We start from the raw sequence: 21,075 nt of genomic DNA, 5'->3' as shown, positions 1-21,075 counted from the left end.
TCCTTTAGGATTTTGATGGACTCCTGTCTCACGTTTAGGTCTTTCAACCATTTGGAGTCTATTTTTGTGTGTGGTGTAAGGAAATGGTCCAGTTTCATTCTTCTGCATGTGGCTGTCCAATTTTCCCAACACCATTTGTTGAAGAGACTGTCTTTTTGCCATTGGACATTCTTTCCTGCTTTGTCAAAAATAAGTTGACCATAGAGTTGAGGGTCCATTTCTGGGCTCTCGATTCTGTTCCATTGATCTATGCGTCTGTTTTTGTGCCAGTACCATACTGTCTTGATGATGACAGCTTTGTAATAGAGCTGGAAGTCCGGAATTGTGATGCCGCCAGCTTTGCTTTTCTTTTTCAGTATTCCTCTGGCTATTCGGGGTCTCTTCTGGTTCCATACAAATTTTAGGATTATTTGTTCCATTTCTTTGAAAAAAGTGGATGGTATTTTGATGGGGATTGCATTGAATGTGTAGATTGCTCTAGGTAGCATTGACATCTTCACAATGTTGATCTCCCAATCCATGAGCATGGAACGTTTTTCCATTTCTTTGTGTCTTCTTCAATTTCTTTCATGAGTATTTTATAGTTTTCTGAGTACAGATCCTTTGCCTCTTTGGTTAGATTTATTCCTGGTATCTAATGGTTTTGGGTGCAATTGTAAATGGGATAGACTCCTTGATTTGTCTCTCTTCTGTCTTGTTGTTGGTGTATAGGAATGCCACTGATTTCTGTGCATTGATTTTATATCCTGCTACTTTACTGAATTCCTGTATGAGTTCTAGCAGTTTTGGGGTGGAGTCTTTTGGGTTTTCCACATACAGTATCATATCATCTGCAAAGAGTGAGAGTTTGACTTCCTCTTTGCCGATTTCGATGCCTTTGATTTCTTTTTGTTGTCTGATTGCTGTGGCTAGGACTTCTAATACTATGTTGAATAGCAGTGGTGAGAGTGGACATCCCTGCCGCTTTCCTGACCTTAGGGGAAAAGCTCTCAGCCTTTCCCCATTGAGAATGATATTCGCTGTGGGTTTTTCATAGATGGCTTTTATGATATTGAGGTATGTACCCTCTATCCCTACACTCTGAAGAGTTTTGATCAAGAAAGGATGTTGTACTTTGTCAAATGCTTTTTTTGCATCTATTGAGAGGATCATATGATTCCTGCTCTTTCTTTTGTTAATGTATTGTATCACGTTGATTGATTTGCGGATGTTGAACCAGCCTTGCAGCCCAGGAATAAATCCCACTTGGTCATGGTGAATAATCCTTTTAATGTACTGTTGGATCCTATTGGCTAGTATTTGGTGAGAATTTTTGCATCCATGTTCATCAAGGATATTGGTCTGTAATTCTCTTTTTTGATGGGGTCTTTGTCTGGTTTTGGGATCAAGGTAATGCTGGCCTCATAAAATGAATTTGGAAGTTTTCCTTCCATTTCTATTTTTTGGAACAGTTTCAGGAGAATAGGTATTAATTCTTCTTATAATGTCTGATAGAATTCCCCTGGGAAGCCATATGGCCCTGGGCTTTTGTTTGTTGGGAGATTTTTGATGACTTTCAATTTCCTTAGTGGTTATAGGTCTGTTCAGGTTTTCTATTTCTTCCTGGTTCAATTTTGGTAGTTGATACATCTCTAGGAATGCATCCATTTCTTCCAGGTTATCTATTTTGCTGGCATAGAGTTGCTCATAATATGTTCTTAGAATTGTTTGTATTTCTTTGGTGTTGGTTGTGATCTCTCCTCTTTCATTCATGATTTTGTTGATTTGGGTCATTTCTCTTTTCTTTTTGATCAGTCTGGCCAGGGGCTTATCAATCTTGTTAATTCTTTCAAAGAACCAGCTCCTAGTTTCGTTGATCTGTTCTACTGTTCTTTTGGTTTCTAGTTCATTGATTTCTGCTCTGATCTTTATGATTTCTCTTCTCCTGCTGGGTTTAGGCTTTATTTGCTGTTCTTTCTCCAGCTCCTTTAGGTGTAGGGTTAGGTTGTGTATTTGAGACCTTTCTTGTTTCTTGAGAAAGGCTTGTATTCTTATATACTTTCCTCTCAGGACTGCCTTTGCTGTATCCCAGAGATTTTGAACAGTTGTGTTTTCATTTTCATTGGTTTCCATGAATATTTTTAATTCTTCTTTAATTTCCTGGTTGACCCATTCATTCTTTAGTAGAATGCTCTTTAGCCTCCATGTATTTGAGGTCTTTCCGACTTTACTCTTGTGGTTGAGTTCTAGTTTCAAAGCATTGTGGTCTGAATATATGCAGGGAATGATCCCAATCTTTTGGTACCGATTGAGACCTGATTTGTGACCTAGGATGTGATCAATTCTGGAGGATATTCCATTGGCACTAGAGAAGAATGTGTATTCCATTGCTTTGGGATGGAATGTTATGAATATATCTGTGAAGCCCATTTGGTCCAGTGTGTCATTTAAAGTCTTTATTTCCTTGTTGATCTTTTGCTTAGATGATCTGTCCATTTCAGTCGGGGGGTGTTAAAGTCCCCCACTATTATTGTATTGTTGTCGATGTGTTTCTTTGCTTTTGTTATTAATCGCCTTATAAAAGTGGCTGCTCCCATGTTAGGAGCATAGACATTTACAATTGTTAGATCTTCTTGTTGGATAGACCCTTTTAGTAAGATATAGTGTCCTTCTTCATCTCTTATTACAGTCTTTGTTTTAAAATCTAATTTGTCTGATATAAGAATTGCCACCCTAGCTTTCTTTTGGTGTCCATTAGCATGGTAAATGGTTTTCCACCCCCTCACTTTCAATCTGGGGGTCTCTTTGGGTCTAAAATGAGTCTCTTGCAGACAGCATATGGATGGGTCTTGTTTTTTAATCCAATCTGATAGCCTGTGTCTTTTGATTGGGGCATTTAGCCCATTTACATTCAGGGTAACTATTGAAAGATATGAATTTAGTGCCATTGTATTGCCTGTAAGGTGACTGTGACTGTATATTGTCTGTGTTCCTTTCTGATCTATGCTGCTTTTAGGCTCTCTCTTTGCTTAGAGGACCCCTTTCAATATTTCTTGGAGGGCTGGTTTTGTGTTTGCAAATACCTTTAGTTTTTGTTTGTCCTGGAAGCTTTTTACCTTTCCTTCTATTTTCAATGACAGCCTAGCTGGATATAGTATTCTTGGCTGCATATTTTTCTCGTTTAGTGCTCTAAAGATAACATGCCAGTCCTTTCTGGCCTGCCAGGTCTCTGTGGATAGGTCTGTTGCCAATCTAATGTTTCTACCATTGTAGGTTACATATCTCTTCTCCCGAGCTGCTTTCAAGTTTCAAGTTTCAAGTTTCTCTCTTTGTCTCTGAGACATTTTGTGCAGAAAATAGAAGAATGAGAGAACAAAATGCTAACAGGTTTACAATATCCCCAGCAAATATACTGTATACAAATCAGAAAAGACCTGAAACCAGGGGAAAAGAAAGGGAAAGAAAGAAAAAAGAAAGAGAAAAATAAAAAGATAAAAACAAAAACAGAACAATACAAAAAAAGCAGAATGTGATCAAATATGATCAGGCTAGTGCATAGATCAGTGCCACACTCTAGATTTTGGGCGTATTTTGGTCTGTTAGAAAAAAGTGCCTCCTAAAATTTTAAAGGAAGAAAGACATATGTACAAAATAAGGGTTGATACAATGAAGGGATAGAAGATGACTGTAAAGATGAAAATTATAAAAGATTTTATAAAAGGGCTTGATAAGATAAGAAGTTGTGTGAAAAAAGAAAGAAGATTTAAAAAAAAAAAAGAAAAAAGGGAGAGAACGTGATCAGGCAGGAAACTAGAACAGAGCCATACACTAGTGATTTAGGGTATATTTTGATCTGTTAGAAGAAACTGTATCTCAAAATTTTAAAGAGAGAACAACTTATATATATATGCCAAAAATAAGGGTAACTACTATGAAGGGATAAAATTTGACTCTAAAAATGAAAAATAAAAAATGTTTTTTGTTTTTTTTTTTAAAAGGGATTGATAAGATGTTGGTTGAAAAAGGGAAAAAGAAAAAAAAAAAGCAGTTAACAAAAATTAACTTTGATGAACTAATGAATCATGGTAAAAAAAAAAAGCCATGAATTCTATGTGCAGTATTCCCCTAGCGCTGGAGTTCTCCCATTCTCCTTGATCCGTAAACTTGGTCTTGGCTTGCTGGCTGTTCGAGCTGATCTTCTGGGGGAGGTGCCTGTTGCTGTGGTTTCCAAATGTCTTTGCCGGAGGCTGAATTGCCCCGCCCTTGTCGGTCCGGGCTAAGCAAGCTGCTCGGGTTTGATCTCAGGAGATTTCGTTCCCTGCAAGCTCTCCGTACAGCCTTGGAGGACCAGGGCAAAAATGGTGGCCTCCCAATCTCCACCCGGAGGAGCTGAGAACTCAGGGCCCCGCTCCTCAGTGCGTCCCCAGAGAAAAGCAGTCACTCCCGTGTCCCCGGTCTCCGGCCGCTCTCCGTGTTCACCCGGCCTGTGACCGAGCGTTGCTATCTCTGGCACCCGACCCCGTGTGGAGTCTCCAAACCCAGCAGATCCCTGCGGTGCGTTCCTGCGCTGCTCCTCCCCAGGAAGGAAGGGGAGTCTCCCCGGATCTGCCGCTTGTTGGGTCCCTGCTGCAGGAGCAGTGGCCCGACTGGGCGGCGGATCACAGTTTATGGCAACCCCGAGCTGAGAGCCCATGCCTCGGCTCCGTCTCTGCAACTGGCTTCCCCGCTCTGATACCTGGGAGCTCTGCTGCACTCAGGCACCCCTGGTCTCTCTGTGACCCCAAGGGTCCTGAGACCACACTGTCCCGGGAGGGTTCCACCCCCTGCTTAGCCACTGCAGCGACGTCCCTCAGCGGAGCCAACTTCTAAAAGGTCCGATTTTGTGCTCCGTGACTCTATCACTTGCCAGAAGCGGCCGACGGAGCCCCCCTCCCCCGCCGTCTATCCCCCCGAATATCGCCTGGGATTCACTTCTCTGCCCATCCTACCTTCCAGAAAGTGGTCGCTTTTCTGTTCAGAGAGTTGTTGCTATTTTTTACTTCGATCTCCTGTTGAGTTCGTAGGTGTTCAGAATGGTTTGATCCCTATTCAGCTGAATTCCTGAGACCAGACGAAATCTAGGTCTCCTACTCCTCCGCCATCTTGCTCCGCCCCCCCTGATTACTTTCTTATAAAAGAAAAAATATGGAAGAAACAGAAAAGAGAATTTTAAAGTCTGTCATACAAAGAATTTCAACTATGTGAAATCAGATTGTTGACCTAACCTCCCCTTTATGAGTGCTGTATATATGAAAACGTTAGGTCTTTTCTGCAGATTATTGACTATTCTTGGTCATATTGTTCTAGTACATTTTTGTGATAGAGATTATGTAATGGGTAATAACTGTCTTAAATATTTGGACATCCTTTTGTGGTTAAATGTCAGGAGAAATTGTTCACAATGAGATTAAATGGATTCGTTATCCTTGACAGAATCACAATGCTTAGACACACTGGGTTCCCCAGGGTGCCCATCCGTGGTATTTCAGTTGTTGCTTGGAGGCAGTCAGACGTGGTCATTGCCCACAAATGTTCATGCTTGGCAGCTGGCAGATACTCCCAGATGCCTCATAAGAAAGAGATTTTCTTAACCATCCACCTCTTTTCTTCCAACTATCTGTGCATATTGGAGCCATTAGTACCAGCAGTATTCTCTCCATCTGAGGACCCCTCATGTCTCTGTGCCTATGATGTTAGCAGAAATCAGAGTCTCTGGAATAATGCATTGAGATGAGAAGTATAAAAGCAAACGATCGGGGAATTCTGGAATGCAGTGTTATCTTAGGAAAAATCTAGTTTTGGGTGTGAATGTCCTTGCTGACTGTGTTTCCCTTACCATCCATTCTCAGGGATCTCAGTCTACTCTGGGTGTTTTACTGGAGGCGCCAGAGTTATGATGACTATTAAAAAAAAGAAAACACAAAACCCAAAAACTATAGGTCACAGCCCAGATTAACTTTATCTATTTTTTTTAAATTTTTTTACTTTAAATTTTTTATTGTTATGTTAATCACCATACATTACATCATTAGTTTTTGATGTAGTGTTCCATGATTCATTGTTTGTGCATAACACTCAGTGCTCCACGCAGAATGTGCCCTCTTTAATACCCATCACCAGGCTAACCCATCCCCCCACCCCCTCCCCTCTAGAACCCTCAGTTTGTTTTTCAGAGTCTTCCTTTAAAAATATTATTCAGCAATTACCAAGTACAAGTTCCCTGTTGGGAACAGTCTCAATTTCAATTACATTGCTACATTATCTGCATAAAACATAAAGATGTATTAGAATTTCCACGGACTTATCTCCCAAGTTGCCTCTCAGCCCCCAAACTGGTACAGATGCCTTTTGTCATACCAGTAGCTTCAATATTTGAATTAGAAACTAAGGTCATTGTTATGATGGAAGCAATGGAAAGTCACAAAGACCAGGAAGACTAGAGCTGCAGTCCCTGGGCTTTGATTTCTCAAAGACTGTTTAAATTTTGTGTGCTTACATTGAGTGGTTAGTGATCTATAGAAAACTATCTGTTTATTTGAGAATTCTAAATAATAAGAATATATATTATCTGTAGTTCTTCTCAGGAAAGGCAAGACAAGTCCACATGAAACAACAGTGTACATTAAATCTTAAGGCAAAGACTGTGATTTTTAAAAGATACAGACTATAAGTAATGTTTTGTTCGGGGGGGTAAAAGATATCATGAGGTTGAAACAAACATTAAACAGTTAGGATTTTACCCAAATATCATAGCCCATTGTGCCTAAGAAGAGACAGAGGACCCTCAGAAGGATTGCAGACAGAACCATTTCCTGTAACTGATGAAGATTTTTGCTGAGCAGAGCTCCTGAAAAAGAGAGGCCCCATTCAAAAGCAGGCAGCCTCCAGCTAGAGGGACTTCTTTTGGAGTTTTGGACTTGAGCCTCTGACTTGGCTACCAGGTTCTCTCCTTTTAGAAAGCAGTGATGGGTTTGCTACTGAGTACCTGTGGAAATTAAATGCTAACCCTTAGAGGTCTGCTGATTCCCTGGCTTGACATGCCCATTTATAGGGGAAGGAAGGGAAAGGAATTGGCTCATTTGACTTTACTATGATTGATAAGTGAAAAGGGCTCCAAAAGCCTCCCTTGTCATTTGGATGTGATACAGTTAAGAATGCTTGTCACGGTGGCATCTCAGCTTTGCCTAAGTGATAGCTTTTCCTGCAGGGAGAAAAGCTGCATCTTCCATTCCAGTGCTGACTCTATGGGATCCTCAATTCACAGAGGTCCCCCTAAGCTCCTGAGCCTGCTACCCTGGTGTTAAGTAAGCTGAATCCCCATGATGAGCACTGTGGCTGTCCAGCACTGTCAGATGGAAAGCAGACACTTTAGCTCCGCTCTGACTCCTGGACTGTTTTGATGAAGGACATCCCCTTCCCGGGCTGGGAACTGTGGGTGTGGATTGTGGTCCCCTATCAGACTGTCTGGATCACTCCTGCAGATGTCCACAGGAAGGGCTTTTGCTGGAATCCGGCCCCTGACCGAGTCTGCAACATTGTTTATCACTGCTTACATCTGTCCCTGTACTGGACACAGGAACACATCCCCCACCACACCACCCACAGGGCACAGAGTGAAAGACTCAGAGTTTCTAATGCAGAAGCTACCACTGCATGCAAGACCCTTCCAAATGATGCTCTTGCCTCTCCCTGGGGGAAGCTGCCCAGAGCATGTTCGGGGGTGCACTGTACCCTTCACAGGGCTCTCTGTGCTCTCTGTTACCTCTGTCTGTGAACTGCAGGACTCACCATATTGACCTGACTCCTGAAATGAATCTGCGATTATGCTGAACTTACCTGAACCCTGTGCTTCTGGAAACAGTGATGATCAAGAATCATTTACCCTTCTGTGTTGGGGAAAACAACCTACAGTAAGGACGACGCCTCCCCATAGGACCCAGGTAAGTCTGTGGATGTTCCCTTGTTTTTCTTTGACAAGGTCTGATGCAGCTTCTCCAAATGCCCATTTTTTGTCTCATAAATGATGAGCTGAACTGTTTGGCCCCCTGCCCAGTCAGGTTGGACAAAATGCCCACAAACTTAATGTGTTCAAGTCTTAGGTTTCTCTCTTTCCCCCAAGGCCTGAACTTTGACCTACACTTGAGCCCCAAGCACAGAACAACCAACCCCTCTTTGATGGCTGACCAACCTTCTATCAGGCTACCCACTCATCGCAGCTGACACTCCCAGTTCCCTCTAGCCTTGCTTACCCTTCCCTAGAAAAGAAAAACTCTCCTGTCTGTCCTTTGAGATGCTTGCAGATCCTACTGTTAGAATGTTTCCCCTTTTGCAGTAGTGTCCTTCCCTCCCTTACTGAATCAAGTCTTCTTTACCCAAATCTGAATTTGCTTTCATTTCACATCTGCACGAAGTACTGAGCTTTGTGATCAGATGTGTTTTGATAATAATGTGCTTTTGTGACAGAAGCTACTCAGTAATGAGCTGATGTTTTGACAACTTACCTCACCTTCTCCCTGTACACACATCTTAGTAAGGCAGTTGGGATCATCCAATATGGCAGCTGTCTCCAGAAAGGAACCCTCTCCTCCAGGTTGCTTACTGGGTCATGGTCAGTATGAAAGGTGGGAGGGTGATACAGACTAATTGTGAAAATTTTGAAAATTCAGGATTCTCCCTGACTATTTCTGAGCATGATATACAATTCTTTCTCCTAACAGTAACTCCAGGCTAGACAATTTGTCATGCGCTTAGGGTGGCAGCCTGTCAAAAAAGGGGCTTAGAGGATACAAACTTAATTCTGATAGAGTGAGGGGTTTTGGTTTTGTTTTGTTTTTAAATTTTTTAATAAATTGTTTTTTAGAGCAGTTTTTGGTTTGAAGCAAAATTTAGTGGAAAGTACAGTGTTCACATGCCCCTTTCCCCTACACAGCCAGGACCCCTCTCCCTATCAAAGACTTCATCAAAGTGGTACATTTGTTACAACTGATGAACCTACATTGACATATAATCACTAAGTCCATAGTTTACATTAAGGGACACTTTTGGTGTTGTACATTCTATGAGTTTGGACAAGTATATAATGACATATACCCATCACTATAGTATCATACAGAATAGATTCTTGTCCTAAAAATCGTCTGTGCCCTGCCTATTCATCCTTCTCTCCCTTCAACCCCTGGCAACCACTGATCTTTCTACTGTCTCCATAGTTTTGCCTTTTCCAGAATGTCATATGCTTGGAATCATACAATATAGTATGCAGCCTTTTCAGAATAACTACTTTTTTTATTGTGGCAAGAAACAGGTAACATAAATCTACCCTTTCAACAATTTTTAAGTATACAGTATAGTATTGTTAACCGTACATACATTGTTGTACAATGGATCTTTAGAATTGTTTCATCTTGCATTAGTGAAATTCTGTGCATATTGAACAATCCCATTTACCCTTCCCCAATCCTGGTAACCACCATTCTACCTTCTATGTCTATGAGTGGGTTACTTTTGACACCCCATATAAGTGAAACCATGTAGTATTTGTTGTTTTGTGTGAATTTGTTTTTATTTCACTTAGCATAATATCTTCGTTTCATCCATGTTGTAACATATGCAAGGATTTCCTTTTTTTAAAGGCTGTATGTATGTATGTATGTATGTATGTATGTATATACCACCTCCCTTTATCTTCTCATCCATCAGTGAACATTTAGATTGCTTCCACATCTTAGCTATTGTGGATAATGCTGCTATTAACATGGGGGTGTGAAAATATCTCTTTGAGAGCCTCTTTTCCTTTGGATATGTAGCCAGATGTGAGATTGCTGAATCAAATGGTAGTTCTATTTTTAGTTTTTTTGAAGACCTGTCATACTATTTCCCATAGCATCTGCCCCATTTTACAGTCCCACTAGTAGTGTTCCAAAACTCCAATTTCTCCACATTCTTGTCAACTCTTGTTATTTTCTGGTTTTTGATAATGTCCATCCTAACTGGTAAAAGGTGATATTTTATTGTGGTTTTAATTTGCATTTCATTAATTATTCATAATATTGTGCACTTTTTCATATGCTTATTGACCATTTGTATATCATTTTTAAAGAACGATCTATTCAAGTCTTTTGTCCATTTTTTAATTGGGTGATTTGTGAGCTTTTTGTTATTGAGTTATAAAAGTTCTTTGTATATTCTGGATATTAACCCCTTAGCTGATAGATGGTTTGCAAACATTTTGTCCCACCCCATTCCATAAATTTCCTTGATTCACAGATGTTTTTAGGTTTGATACAGTCCCATTGTCTATTTTAGCTTTTGCAGACTGTACTTTTGATGTCATATACAAGAAATTATTGCCCATTTCAATATCATGAGGCTTTTTCTCTATGTTCTCTTTTTAGTTTTACAGTTCCAGGTCTTGTGTTTAAATTTCTAATCCATTTTGAGTTAATTTTTGTTTATAGTATAAGGGTCCATCTTCATTCTTTTGCATGTGGATATCCAGTTTCCTCAACGCTACCACTGAAGAGATCATCATTTCCCCATTGTATCATCTTGGCATTCTTGCCAAAGATCATTTGATACATACGTGAGGTTTTATTTCTGGACTTTCTATTCTGTTCCATAGATCTCTATGTACATCTTTCTGACAGTATCATACAATTTTGATTACTATAGCTCTATAATAGGTTGGGAAGTCAAGAAATATGAGGCCTTTAGCTTTTCTCTTCTTTTTCAAGACTGTTTTGGCTATTCAAGGTCTTTTGGGATTCCATATGAATTTTAGGATTTCTTTTTCTATTTCTGTAAAGATGTCATCAGGATTTTGATAGGGATTGCACTGAATCTGTAGATTTCTTTAGGTAGCATGAACATTTTAATAATATTAAGTCTTCCAATCCATGAACATGGGATGCCTTTCCATTTATTTGCAACTTCTTTAATTTTTTTTCAGCAATGTTTTGTAGCTTTCCGTGTACAAGTCTTTGGGTTTTTTGGTTAAACTTGTTCTTAAGTGTTTTATTATTTTTGATACTATTGTAAATGAAACTTTTAGTAATTTCCTTTTTGGATTGCTCCTTATGTATAAAACTGCAACAGGTTTTTGTATGTTGATTTATACAAGGCACCCCACCTTTAGGGTTTTCTACATATAAGATCGTGTCATCTATGAGCCTGGGTGGCTCAACTGGTTAAGCATTTGCCTTCAGCTGGGGTCATGATCCTGGGGTCCTGGGATGGAGCCCCATGTCGGGTTTCCTGCTCAGCCAGGAGCCTGCTTCTACCTCTACGTCTACCTCTGCTGCTTCCCCTGCTTGTGCTCTCTGGTGTGCATGTACACGAGCACATGCTCTCTCAAATAAATAAATGGATAAAATCTTAAAAAAAAAAGATCCTGTCATCTATGAACAGAAATAATTTTACTTCTTTTCTGATTTAGATGCATTTTATTTTATTTTATTTTATTTTATTTTATTTTATTTTATTTTAGATGTTTTTGCCTAATTGCTCTGAGTAGATCTTCAATACTGTGTTAAATAGAAGTAGTAAGAGTGGGCATTTTTGTCTTGTTTGAATCTTACAGGATAAGCTTTCAGTTTTCATGTTTATATACGATCTTTACTATTTGAGGTAATTTCCTTATATCTCTAGTTTGTTCTATGATATTACCATGAAAGATGTTGGATTTTGTCACTTTTTTTTTGCATCAATTGGGATGATCATGTGATTCATTCTGTTAATGGGGTGTATTACATTTATTGGTTTTCATATATTGTACTATTCTTGTATCCAAGAGATAAATTCCACTTGGTTATGGTGTCCTATCTTTTTGATATGCTGTTGAATTCAGTTTGCTGGTATTTTGTTAAGAATTTTTGCATCAGTATCCATCAGGGGTATTAGTCTACAGTTTTCCTTGCAGTATCTTTGTCTGGCTTTGGTATCAGAATAATGCTGGCCTCATAAAATGAATTTGGAAGTGATCCCTCCTTTCTAATATTTTGAAGACTTTGAAAAAGATTGGCATTAATTCTTCAAATGTTTGGTAGAATTCTCCAGTGAAGTCATCTAGTCCTGGTCTTTTCTTTTAATGTTATTATTATTATTATTATTATTATTATTACTACTACTAATTCAGTCTTTTTACTAGTTAAAGGGCTGTTCAGATATTCTATTCATCATGATTCATCCTTGGTTGATTATATGTTTCCAGGAATATATGAATATTTTCTAGGTTTTTTTAATATGTTGGCATGCAATTGTTCATAGTACTCTTAAATTCTTTCTTATTTCTATGGTATCAATTGTAATGTCACCTCTCATTTATTTTTGCTATTTGAGCTATCTCTCTTTTATCCTTAGTCTAGTAAGAGTTTATACATTTTGTTGATCCTTTCAAAAAACCAATTCTTAATTTCGTCAACCTTTTCTATTGTTTTCTGATTCTCTATTTCATTTATTTTTTTGCTCTAATTTTTATTATTTCTTTTCTTCTACTAACTTTGGATTTGTTTTGTCTTTCTTTTTCTAGTTCTTTGAGGCATAAAGTGAAGCTGCTTATTTGAGGTCTTTCTTCTTTTTTAAAAATAGATATTTACTGCTATAAGCTTTCCTCTTAGTACTGCTTTTGCTGTATCCCAAAAGTTTTGATAAGTTGTGTTTCCATTTTCATTTGTCTCAAGATATTTTCCTTTTGATTTTTTGTTAGACTCATTTGTTGTTCAAGAATCTTTAATTTCCAAATATTTGTGAATTTTCCAATTTTCATACTCTATTAATTTCTCATTTCATTCCATGGTTAGAAAAGATATTTGGTATGATTTCAATATTCTTGAATTTGTTAAGACATATTTTGTGCCCTAACATGTGATCTATCATGGAGAATGTTCAGTGTGGATTTCAGAATAAAATATATCCTGCTGCTGTTAGATGGATTGTTCTGTATACATGTGTTAAGTTTAACTGGTCTATAGTGTTTTTCAAGTCTTCTATTTCCTTATTGATCTAGCTGGTTATTCTGTCCATTACTGAAAATGGGGTATTAAAATCTACTATCTTGTTACTGTTTTTTTTCTCTCTTGAATTCTGTTTGATGTATTTTGGTCCTCTGTTGTTAGTTGTACACATGTTTATAATTGTTTTATCCTCCTAATGAATGACCCTTTTATCATTATATAATGTCCTTCTTTATCTCTTATGATAATTTTCACTTAAAACCTACTTTTTCTGACATAAAAATGACCACCCACTTTATTTTGCTTACCATTTACATGGAATGTCTTTTTTTTTATCTTTTCATTTCAACCTATATGTGCCTTTACATCTAAGGTGAATCTTCTGTAGACAAAATATAATTGCATCTTGTCTTTTTAATCTACTCAGATACCCCTTATTTTTCCATTAAGGGTTTAATTCTTTTACATTCAAAATAATTTCTGATAGCAAAGGACTTGCTATGTCAGGTTAATTGTTTTCTGTCTCTCTAATAGCTCTCTTGTCCCTCTTTTCCTCTCTTGTTGCCTTCTTTTGTGTTTCATAAGTTTACTTTGTATTGGCATGCTTTGCTTTCTTTCTCATTTTCTTTGTATATTCTATAGCCATTTCCTTTTGGTCACCAGCTTACATGAACTGTCTTATTGTTATAACAGTCTATTTTAAGCTGATAACCACTTAACTTCCATCATATGCAAAAATCTCATTATTTTACATCTCCTTATACCCACTTTGTGTTATTGATGTCACAAATTACATCTTTATATATTGTGTATCCATTCAAATGTAGTGTTACAGTTGTTACTTTTATGCTTTCATTTTTAAGTTCTATTCCAAAATTAAAAGTGTTTTGCACACCACTATTAGAGTACTACAGCATTCTGTGTTGCCTATATATTTATTTATTAAAGATTTTATTTATTTATTTGCCACAGAGAGAGAGAAGGGGAGAGTACAAGCAGGGGGGAGCAGCAGGCAGAGGGAGAAGCAGGCTCCCCGCTGAGCAAGGAGCCCGATGTGGGACTCAATCCCAGAGCCCTGAGATCATGACCTGAGCTGAAGGCAGACACTTAACCATCTGAGCCACCCAAGCACCCTGCCTATATATTTACCTTTACCAACAAGATTTAAATTTTCATATGCTTTCATGTTGCTGTCTAACATACTTTCATTTCAACTTCCAGGACTCCCTTTTGCATTTTTCATAAGGTAGGTCTAAATGTTCATGAAATCCCTCAGCTTTTGCTTATCTGGGAAAGTCTTTATTTCTCCTTCTTTTTTGAAGAACAGTTTTGTAGATACAGTATTCTTAGTTGGCGGCTTTTTTTCTTTCAGTATTTTGAATATATTATCCATCTCAACTGTATGGTTTCTTCTGAGAAATCCACTGATAATCTTAAGGGAGCTCCCCTGTATGTGATGAGTTGCTTTTCTCTACTGTTTTGAAGATTCTTTCTTTATCTTTGGCTTTTGACAGTTTAATTATAATGTGTCTTAGCGTGGACCTCTTGGGCTTTCCTCACTGGATTTTCTCTAGCTTCTTGAATTTTGCTGTCCATTATCTTCCTCAGATTTGGAAAAGTTTGGGCCATTATTTCTTCAATAAGCACTTTGTCTTTTTCTCTTTCTGTCCCCTTTCTGGAATGCCCATAATGCATATATTGGTCCATTTGTTGGTTGTCCCATAAGTCCCTTAGGTTTTTCATATTTCTTTATTTTTTTTCCCTTTTTCTTCTCTGACTCATTTTCCTGATTTTGTTTAATTGTTTCTATGTCCTCTTATAAATTGTTGAACTTCCTCAAGATAATTATTATCCAGCCTCTGGTAACCACCATTTCACTCTTTGGTTTTATGAGTCAACGTTTTTTAGATTCCATATACAAGTAATTTCATATAGTATTTGTCCTCTGTCTGACTCATCTCACTTAGCAAAATGCCCTCAAGGTCCATCCATGTTGTCCAAGTCAGGATTTCCTTCTTTCTTATAGCTGAATAATATCCCACAACTTCTTTATTCATTCACCTATTGATGGACATGGGTTTTTTCCATATCTTGGTTATTTTAAATAATGCTGCAATGAATATAGGGGTACATATATCTCTTTGAATTCCTGTTTTCATTTGTTTTGGATATATACCCAGAAGTGGAAATGCTGGATCACATAGTAGTTCTATTTTTTAATTTTTTGAGGAACCTTAATACTGTTTTGCATAGTATCTGAACCAATTTACATTTCTACCAATAGTGTACAAGGGTCTTCTTTCTCCACATTTTGCCTTCTTAATGATAGCCATACTAACAAGTGTGAGGTGATATCTCATTGTGATTTTGATTTGCATTTCCCTGAAGATTAGTGATGCTGAGCATTTTTTCATGTACCTGTTGGCTATTTGGATGTCTTCTTTGGAAACATGTGTATTCGGTTCCTCTGCTCATTTTTTTTTAAATCAGGTTGTTTGTTTCTATTGTTGAATTTTTATGAGTTCCTTATACATTTCAGATATTAACTCCTTATCAGATATATGGTTTGCAAATATTTTCTTCCATTCTGTGGTTGCCTTTTTATTTTTTCTATCTCCCTCCCTACAGAAGACTTTTAGCTTGATGTAGTCCTATTTGCTTATTTTTACTTTTGTTGCTTGTGCTTTCAGTATCATATTAAAAAAAAAAATCATTACTAAGACCAATGCCAAAGAGCCATTTCCCTGTTTTCTTCTAGGAGTTTTATAGTATCAGGTCTTATGCTTAAATTTAATCTATGTCAAGTTTGTTTTTGTGAGTGGTCTAAGATAGGGGTCTAATTTTGTTTTTCTGTGTATGGTTATCCAGTTCTCCCAATACCATTTGTTGGAGAGACCAGATTGGATAGTTTTCATACTGTAGTAAACTCTGGGCTATTGGGATCGTCTCTAGTTGTTTGGTATCTGGCCCTGTGGTGATTTAGGGCATTCACCCTAAATTATCTTGATAAAAGAGATGGTTGGGGGTGTGAACTCTGGATTTATTGGTTTCTTTTTTACAGGGTAGTCATTTGCTATCTCCAGGGATTGGAGGGGCAGTACCTACAGGGTCAACAAGGCCCCAAATGCCAAAGCAGCATGAAGAATACAGAAAATAAGAAAATATAGTCAATATATGTAGTTACTGGAAAATACCACATAGATGTTGTGGCAGTGGAGAGAGAGCAACCACCAGTACCTGAGGAGGGAATACTGAACTGCTCCTGTAGCCTTTTCCATTAGAAAGTGCCCTGGTGGTACTGTTCCAAACTGTTATGAACACTTTGAATTCAACTGAACATTAGTCTGCCATCCTCCCTGTAGATAGGTCTGGCCACAAGACAGCACAGAACGGCTTCAGTTCTTATATGAGTTGTGAAAAATACCTATGCATAGATGCAGTAAATAAATAGGTGAATTGAACCCAGGCATTTCCTCTGAAAAGAAGGACTAGCTCAAGTATTCAGACTGAATTAAGTACCCCAAGGCTTACTAGCCTATAATGGTGGAAGGCCCACTGAAAGCCACTGACAACTTGTGGCTTCTATCTGTTGTATTTTCAGTGGAGGTGGGGGAGATAGTAACAACTGTAACTATAAACACTTTATTTCCACAGGTTCCACATCTCCCTCTTGTTTGAAAGGCAGGCATTAACTTCTTTCCTGGAGAAACACTGTGATTTGAGCTAGGGGTGGTTACAGTTATAAGAAAGTTATAAGAAATTTTCAAGTGTTTAAGGAAACACTCCCAGTAAATTAAAAAGCACTCAGTCACATACTGTATGAGGATTTTACTTACAAGTGGAGTCATTCAATTAGAAAAAGTGGTAAGAAATTTGTCCTTGACTCTAGCTGAAGCGATCAATGACACCACCTGGCCCTGAAAATCAAATCAGCTTCAATCCACTGGCCAGATTGTTACGATAGAATGGACTGAAATTTCCTCCTCTGTGGGCCAGGTAAAATCTGCACAGAGTATGAACACATTCTGCTGAACCTGGATTAGTGCCTCAGGTCAGGTGGAAATTTCCATGCAGGAACTTAAGTAGAAAGCCACCTTGCTTTCTAGTAAAGAACATGCTAGAATTTATTTGGTTGGGTAGATCCAAAACACTGAGGTGGGGGTAGGGAGTAGTAAAAGAAAGAGATTGGCCCAGATAAATACTGCAGCTTGTTCTCCTGCTGCTCTCAGTTCTGCTAATAGCCTTGGTTAAAAATTGCATGAAACATTCCAGGCAGATATAGGTCCAACCTTTGTCAGATTATTCAGAATAGCTGGTGGGGTGGGATATAGACTGAAAAATTTTCCAGAAGTCATTCCCTGTGGAATCAAGCAGTAGAACTGTCAGGAAACAATGCTTCATGAATATGTTCATACTTCTGCACAGCCAAGGCCTTCTGAACAACAGAAGCTGACATGTTATAAAAATAATGTCTCCTCTTCCTCAGAGCCACTATCTGCTCCCTATTAAGGTCTAATAGGGTTAGAACCTAGGCTGTAAAAACCTAGGAACAGTCCCTTCCTCTCTCCGAATAAGATTTCTTTATCTTCCTGTGTAAAATATGAAGTATCAATCTAATTATCTATCTAATCTGTCTCCAGAAGAAGGGGCAGCTGTGCCTGTTGTCCCTTGTAAGTGACTGTATAAAAGCTTTGGGTATCACAATTCCAGAGCTCCACTCCTGTGGCACAGATTCCTTTGCATATGTGGTAATACACAAGTGATATCTCATTACATAGCCCAGTGAGGACCTGGGGTTTGAGGAACAGATGCAAGAGATTCTGTGAGTAACTAAAAATCTTTCTCAGTTGGAGGCCTTATGATGCAGTCAGATGGGTAACATTTCAGACCTTCAGTTTCAAAATTAACAAAAACAAAACATTATGGAAAAAATTAAGAAAATAGAAAACAAAAAGCAACAGAGAAGGAAATTAACCCCAATTCTTTAGTGAAAAAAATATGAACAAATAGACACCAACCCAGATTGGTTTATAGGAAAATTTTACTGAACTTTGAACATATAATTCCCTACTTCATAGAAAGTATGACAGAGAAAAAAAGGAAAAGCCATTCAACTCACTTAATAAGGTTAAATGAATATAGCTTTAATACAATGAACTATTGAAAAAGGAAAAAAATAGTAAATTAGACTAGCTATGAGCACACACATAAAAAAATTGTCAAATCTAACTTATTTATTACACAGTGGAATTTACCCCAGGAATGTGGGGATGGTTTAACATGGACTTTATCAGATTAATGGATTAAAGAGGGAAAAATAATCACTTCAATGAAAGCAGTACAAGCATTCGAGAAAGCCACTTTCGTTAGCAATGAATTAACAAAACAGAAATTAGAGGAAATGTCCTTAACTTTATAATGTATGTCTATGAAACAACAAGTAGTAGAAAAAATATAAATGGCAATGAATCTTTACAGTCATTTTTCATAACATTAGGAACAAGACTCAGTCACTGTTTCTGTATTGAGTTCCTTGTTGATATAAAAGATAAGGAAAAGTAGTAAAAAAACAAAACGAAACAAGAAAACTAAAAAGAGGTAAGTGGATTTAACTTTCTCTAAGAATTATAGGTTATTATAAAAAGATTTAACCAGATTGTTGAATATAAAAATAAAACGTTTCTGCATATCAGTAATAATAGGAGATATGGCAGAAAAGTATATCAACATGAAAGCAACTTAAACTACAAAATGCACAGGAACAAGTCTAACAAAGATGTACAAGAAAGTTAGAAAACAATATTGACATACTTAAAAGGTCTAAATAATTGTTGAAATAAATCACAAAACTATCTATCATAAAGAAGTCAGTTTCCCCCAAATTAATCTGTAAATCTCATACAATGTCAATCCAAATTGCAGCAGAATTTCTTGTAGAATGTGACAATTGGTGACAAATACAATACAGAAAATCAAAGGGTAAAGAAAAGGCAAGAGAGTATTGAAAAATGACAATAAGAACAACAAAGGTTGCCTAACCAGATAGCAAGATCATAACAATATTGTAGAGTTGTAAAGGCTGTTGGGATAATGCAGGATCAGTGCAGTCCAGGGTCACAAACCACAGAAAGAGAAAGAGACCCGGGCATATTCAGAACCTTGATACATGATGGAGGAGGAATTACAAATCAATGGAACACACTTAAAGAAAATAAGCCTAGATGGATTAAAGTTCTAAACGTGGGGGTGCCTGGGTGGTTCAGTCGATTAAGAGTCTGCCTTTGGCTCAGGTCATGATCCCAGGGTCCTGGGATTGAGCTCCTTGTGGGGTGCCCTGCTCAGTGAGGAGTCTGCTTCTCTCTCTCCCTCTGCCTGTCACTGTCCCCTGCTTGTGCTCTCTCTCTCTCTCTCAAATAAATAAATAAAATCTTAAAAAAATAAAGTTCTAAATGTGAAAAGCAAAATCTTAAAATTTTTAGAAGAAACTATAGGAGAATATCTTTATGAAGTTAAAGTAAGGAAGGTTTTCTTAAGCAAGACATGAAAAGACCAAAAGGAAAAGAGTCATAAATTTGATTGTTAAAATTTTTTATTTCTCTACAAAAGACCTTTATAATAAAAATGAAAAGACAAGCTCCCTTTGAGAATATATTTTCACAAACATAATTGTCATACATATATCTGAAGAAATTCTGCAAATTGATATAAAAATAACATAAGCAAATAAACAGAAGAACCATCTCAAATAAGTCAATAGACCTGTGGGAGTAGTGTTCAACCTAACTAGTAACTAGGGAAATGCAAATTTAAACCTCAATAAAATAGCAATTGACATGCATCATATTGACAAAAAATTTAAAAGCCCAATAATATCAAATATTGAGGAGTATGCAAAGGAGTGGGAACGCTCAACACTTAGGAGAAATACTGGGCATGTTACAAGGGTACATGTATGTCCTGAGACCCAGCCATTCCATGTGTGGGCATGTATTCAGGAGAAGCTTGGGCATGTGTACAAAAGTGTGCCTTGCAGTATTATTTGTAATACTTCAAAACAACCTAAATGTCCATGATCGAAGAATAAATAAATAATATGTAGCCTATTCATTCACTGAAATATTAATCAGAAACTAAAATAAATAAACACATGGACACCTGGGTGGCTCAGTCGGTTAAGCATCTGCCTTCGGCTCAGGTCATGATCCCAGGGTGCTGGGATCAAATCCCAAATTCGGCTCTCTACTCAGTGGGGAACCTGCTTTTCCCTCTTTCACTCCCCCTACTTGCGCGCGCTCTCTCTCTCTGTGTCAAATAAATAAATAAAATCTTTTTAAAAATAAATAAAAAATAAAATGAACAGCACAAACTACAAACAGCACAGATAACTCTCCAAAAAACGTTGACTAAAAAATGCAGATTGCAGGAGGCTAGGTACAAATGATATAATTTCAAGTGTTTACCTCTGGGAAAGAAACGCAGAGCACACATTCTAGGACATTAATCATTTATGTAAAATAAGCTTAAATTTTACTGCTGTTTTTAAAGTAGACTATTCACATCTTGCATATACTTACTCAATTAAGGAATCCTTCTAAAGTTTTATTGGACTAATTGCCTCAAATTCTTTGGTACTAAAAAGCTATGTTGCTACACTGAGCACTATTTGGGAAAAACAGAACAACATTGGTGATTAGATTAAAACTCCTAATGCAAAATTCTTGACTTGCATTTTCCATTTAAATTTAGTCTAAAAGGGCACTACAAGCACAGGAAGGAAGAAGTGATGTTTCAGAAAATACTAATTTCTTAATTGGCATAAAAATTGAGCTATCAGGTAGGTGGTTAAATAGTCCTCAATTTCTAATTTGATGTTTTGAGGAATAAATACTTTTAAATTGACAGTCATACTGTCCTAGAAAGTAGCATATGTATATAATATTTGCTTGGAAATATTTTAAGATACTTTAAGAAAATAATCTCTAATTTGTGAGGGTAATTCTACATTACAAGAGAAAACTGTTAATGATAAAAATAATTTTTTGAAATATTAGTAGCAATATCTTTCCTCTACAGCAGGGTGCTGTATATATTCAGAGTTACATAACAG

This window comes from Callorhinus ursinus, unplaced genomic scaffold (assembly GCF_003265705.2).
Source record: "Callorhinus ursinus isolate GAN/ISIS: 27379988/994484 unplaced genomic scaffold, GSC_fseal_2.0 scaffold5, whole genome shotgun sequence".
NCBI lineage: Eukaryota > Metazoa > Chordata > Mammalia > Carnivora > Otariidae > Callorhinus > Callorhinus ursinus.
The sequence above is the reverse complement of the archived record's forward strand: the minus strand, read 5'-3'. Positions refer to the sequence as shown.